Source organism: Pseudonaja textilis, chromosome 4, assembly GCF_049901715.1.
Source record: "Pseudonaja textilis isolate UNSWEBS1 chromosome 4, rPseTex1.2, whole genome shotgun sequence".
Lineage (NCBI taxonomy): Eukaryota > Metazoa > Chordata > Lepidosauria > Squamata > Elapidae > Pseudonaja > Pseudonaja textilis.
The window spans coordinates 13,835,331-13,840,791 of NC_141993.1; positions in this window are offsets into that span (position 1 = coordinate 13,835,331).

A 5,461-nucleotide genomic window follows, 5' to 3' on the forward strand; every position below is an offset into this window, starting at 1 on the left:
TAATGGGCGTCATGGGCAGACAATATGGAGTTATAGGTGGGTGAACAAAAAAGTGACAAGAGTGACTTGCAACTTCCTGCTGGCTTTCCCCCTAGCTTAGTTTTGGGAAACCAGCAGGGAAGGTTGCCAATTGCGATCATGTGATGTGGGTTGCAACTGGCATAAATATAAAATAATTGCCGAGTGCCTGAATCATGGTCACATATCAGTTATGAAGGCTGCAACTTTGAAGACAGATTGTAACTCCCCTTGTTCAGCACCATCATAAGATTGAACCATCATCAAACGAGTGGTTACAATCTGAGGACTACCTATTATTAACCGTATACCAAAATTAAATACAAAAAGACAATAGAGAAGAATACGGTCAGTAGATTGAAAGATGTTCCTGCAATGAGGATTTGACTCCTCATCTTAATTGTACTGATTGTATATCATATTTAATCAAGATAAAGGCTCATTCAGGAATTGGGCTCAGATGTTATCAAACAGGGAGCTACTGAGAAGTACCTTGGGGTAAACCAACAAGGTAAAAGGCTTGGTCGGAGCTTGGGTCTTTCTTGAGCTATAAATCAAAAATCCACATGGGCTCTTTCAAAGCCAAGCAAACATAAATACTAAGTAGAGAAGCCACAGAGTCTTAGCTTTTTTCACTTTTAACTACAAGGAACATTTGGGAACAGGGCAGTGACTCAGATGGCAATGCTGCATGTATGTTTCAATTGAATCAAACGCATCTAGGCTTGGAAATAGAGTGGACTGTGCCTAGTAAGGCTGTAGAATTTTCAACAGTGGCAAAAGAGGGACATAGAGGTGTATAACATGCCTGTACCCCAGAGATCAGATGGTACAGGCCAGAATATGCTTGCCATTCTGGGATGTGAGATGCAAAATAGAAAACCTGTTTGGTCTAAAGGTTAAGTCTCTAAGCTAGAAAGCAGGAGGCTGTGAGTTCAAGTGTTGCTTTCGGCATAAAAGCCAGCTGGGTGACTTTGAGCCAGTTGCCGTTTCACAGCCCAACTCACCTCATAGGGTTGTTGTGGTGGGGAAAATAGAAGGAAGATGTGTTGGATACGTTCACCACCTTGAGTTATTTGTAAAAAAAACAACGGGATACAAATAAGTAGAAGAGCTGTGGTGACGCAGTGGTCAGAATGCAGTACTGCAGGCTAACTCACTGCTCACTTCAGTCCTGACCATCTCAAGGCTGACCCAGCCTTCCATCCTGAGATTGGTAAAATGAGGGTCCAGATTGTTGGGGGAAATATGCTGACCCTGTAAACAGCTTAGGGAGGGCTGTAAAGCACTGTAAAGCTGTATAGAAGTCTAAATGTTATATCTGTGAGTCTTTGCAGACTCTGTTTTCATGTTCTTTTCAGTTGCCAGAAGGATAAAGGGACCACGACCACATCTCCATCCTGATGTCTTGTGGGTTGGTCTCCAGCAGTGCTTTAGCACTGCTGGAGTGTTGCTAAAATCTTGGTCTACTTAAAAGACTTGTGCCAGAATGGAATAGGAAAGGTTTAGCCAAATTAAATGTCAGATCTCCAGCAATCAGCCACAGAAAATATAAACTTCAGCAGAAACTTTTAAAACTGTATGATATATAAGAGCCGTGGTGGCGTAGTGATTATAATGCAGTATTGCAGGCTAACTCTGTCAACTGCCGGCCGTTCAGTCCTGACCAGCTCCAAGTTCATCCTTCTGAGGTCAATAAAATGAGAAGCCAGATTATTGGGGAGTTTAGAGAGGGCTGTAAAGCTCTATGAAGCGGTATATAAGTTGAATTGCTATTTCTATCAAAGCCCTCCTCCCATTATTTATCCCTGTGATTGTTTTCTTTCTGCCTTCACTGGATCCATATGGTGGATTATGGTCCATCATCTTCAATAAAGAGTCGTTCATCTTGCAGAGGATTCAGGTTGCTGACAACAACAGCATTAGTAAATGTTAGTGCTTCATTGAGACTACAAGTGTTTAATGAGATACTAAACATATTCTAAATCTTTTTTTGTATCTATTATATATAATATGCAATTTTTAATTTACTGTAGCCAAATAACATTAGTGTTTTTTAATAGTAGCAGTATTTGTTTGACTTTCATGGTTGTGTTTGATCTCATGGTACTATATAAAAAGACACCTATCTGAAATAGGGGAATCATTATACTGCTTTTTAATTTCTTCTATGGTATTTAGGACACATGCACACACAGCTTTTATAATTTAGTGTTAATGCCTCCCTGCTTTCTTGCTTCGACAGGTAAGTTTTGAAAGGAGGAGCTGAAGGACAGAATAATGGTAAGATAAAGGAGGTGGCAGAGCAAGTCTGTCCAGAAAAAAAACCGCCGAGTCAGCCAAACAGCGCCACCTAGGGGGACTCCTAGAGAAGTCCTTTTCCATCTCTCCCTGGCTCCCTGGAACAGTCTTCACCCCAAAGTCCACCCAGCTCCGGAGCTATGGGGTCTCTGCAAAAGTAGGAAGACCTGAGCTTTTTCAGCAGGAAGGCTAGTTGTAACCCGGCTTTTGAATTATGCTTTTTTGTTGTTGTTGTGTAACAGATTTTGACTGTTTGCCCAGTATGGATCCGAACTATTTTCTTATTTTATTTGTATTTCATAATCCTTCCCCTTTTTTAATTAAGCATTTTAAGGAAAAGAAGAGTGAAAAAGCACATGCTCAGAGGGGGGAAAAGAGGGGATAAGGAAAAAGGAACGTTGGGGTGGGATGCTCCAAGAGATGAATCACCGATGGAGGAAGGCCTAAGACAAGTCTGTCCATGGATAAGCGTGTTTATTAGAGATTGCTTCCTAGCTACAAAGGAAATGGAATGTCAATATTTCTCCATTCTCATTTTATCCAATGACAGTCATCCAGTAGTGGTCTCAGTCCCCGCTGAGTAGGGAGGCCCCCTTGAAACATCTGTTGGGCTGCTGTGAGAATTATTCAGGCTAATTGGCAAACAATGTTGCTCAGATGTGCTTAGTCTTGGCCTCTGATGGGGCAGAGCAGGTATCAGGTACATGGTGTAGTAACGTGATTGGGAAAGTTTAAGCAGGTCACTCCTGAGGGAATGGACAGAGCTCTATGTACTAACAGCTGGGCCACCTGTGTATTGGATTCAGGTCCTAGTGGGTCATGAAAACGGCCAAGGAGATGACATACTGTTAGTTCCAAGCTATCGTGCCAACCTGTTTGATAGAGGAGATGGTGACTCTTCCCTTGAAAAAGGCAGAAATGCCCACCCCTCCTCAAAAGGACTCAGTGGTTTTCAATAACTTGTGATCAGTCTCCAGACTTCCCTTTTTGGGGAAGATTGCTGAGAAGGAGTTGGTCTGCAACTGATGAGAATCCTGGGGGGAAATGGGTAATATAGATCCATTTCAATTCGGTTTCAGTTTCTAATACTCATGCTTATAGATAGATTGTGGCAGAGCCAGGATTGAGGTATTGCCTATATCCTTCTCCTAGGTGGCTTTTGGTACTTTAGCTTGCAAAATATCAAATTTATACAGTAATTAAGCACAGACAGGTAAATTATAATAGAAATAAGTGTTTTGTAATAAGCCAATGTTATGTAAACATCAAGGAAAACATTTAGCCTCTTGGTCTATGTACCACAGCCTGAAGGAACCTTCTCACATATAGACTGATTGAAAATCACCTAGTCCAGTGCCCGGTGCAGGATGCATTGGCACACTATCCTTGACACATGTATACAAACAATTGCAGTGAAAGAGAATCCATCTCTGTGGACAGTTGTTTCCTGCTGAATAACTTCTATCATTAGGAAACTCTTCCTGATATGCAAATAGACCTCCCCCTTGGGCTTAACTGGAATATGCAATAAAAAATCTTGACCCCCATGTCCAAAAGGGGAGGAACAGGCTCAGCTAAAGCAAAACATAGCTATCCTATTAGAAACCAGGTGATTTCAGGACTAACCCATGCTTGATTTTTGAGGGGCTGTGTTTGCGAAGAGAACTGATTGAACCAGAAAGGGGGAGTTACAGTTCATTTCCAAAAGGGCCAGTACGCAGCTTAGGCTATTAGCATTACTTGGACAAGGATGCATTGAGGACCATCCCTCATGCTCTTCTCTTCTGGACTGTAATTTGCTGCTATCTGGAGACCAAGTGGGAACTTCAGCATACTCCATCTGCCATGGAAGTGCCTGTTGCTAAGGCGGTGCATTGGTCAGGAAGGGGGCTTTTTTAAAGCTTTGCCATGCTCTTGGGAAGGATAGCAAGACCAGAAGGTTGAACTAGGCATCTGAAATTAGGACTCCACCAAGAATCAAGGCCAGTGTTGACACATAAAGGATATCATCAACATGATGGTTTTCTGCTGACTCAGGAATGGCTGGACAGTACTCTGATTTTCCTGTGAACAAGGACTCAAATGTCACCTCAGAGATTTGGGTATTTTAGGTGGGCAGAGGAGATGAAGCAACTGAAGAACAGCTTTAGAGATAAATGGGGAACTCAGCACAACTAGCAAAACACATTCCATGCCTTTAGAAAGGATTCATTAATTTTAAAGGGATTACTGAGCCTGGACAGATGAAGGATTGCTGTATCAGAGCTTCACACCAGGCACACCACTTCCCACACGATCAATCTCTAGGGGTGATAGTTATAGAGATAATTAGCAGACAGTTCTGCACTTGTGTCTCTCTTCTTTCTCTTGACTCTCATCTACAAGTTCAGATACTCTGGAATAGTAGACTGTCAAGAGACTTAAGTAACTCAGTCTTCCCTTTTCACAATGTTATTTCCTAAATGAAACTTATTTACTTTTCTTTCACACAAGCATCAATCTCAGTAATACTTTCTTTGAAAAGTTATCTCATAACTTTCTGCATGCCTTCTTTTGTTCAATCAAATGGCCTGGGCAAACCACACCCTGTATTAGCAAAAACGTATTCAGAATACAAAAACGTGTATAATTCTCCTTTGAATTAAGGCTTAAATTCACCATGGACAAATAGACAGCAATATAAATACAATAAATAATTAAATAAATTACTTTAATAAGTAATTTATTACTTGTAAATCTCAACCTAAATTGGCCTGATCAACTGGCAGTTGCTAAATAAAAATTTTTATCACGTTTTTACTTTGAAACTGAAATGTATAAGTGTGGCTTTCAGTAATATACAAATATACTTTCCAGAGCCTTCAGGGAATAAGAAGGACTTATTTTTTATTCTGGAAAGCTCTGAAATAATTAATAGTGCATTCTTACATATGCTTGCTGAGATATAAATATGTCAATGTTTAATGTGAGTTGTTTCCAAGTTAATAGGAATAAATCATAACCGAAATGCCAACATAGTGTCCAATTTAGCTGAGAGTATATGTTATTAATTCCTTAGCATTGGTATAATAACGAATATGCCTACACTCCAAGAAAAAAGGCTAGATTTTCTATGAATGAGAAAGACATGGAAACTTACATT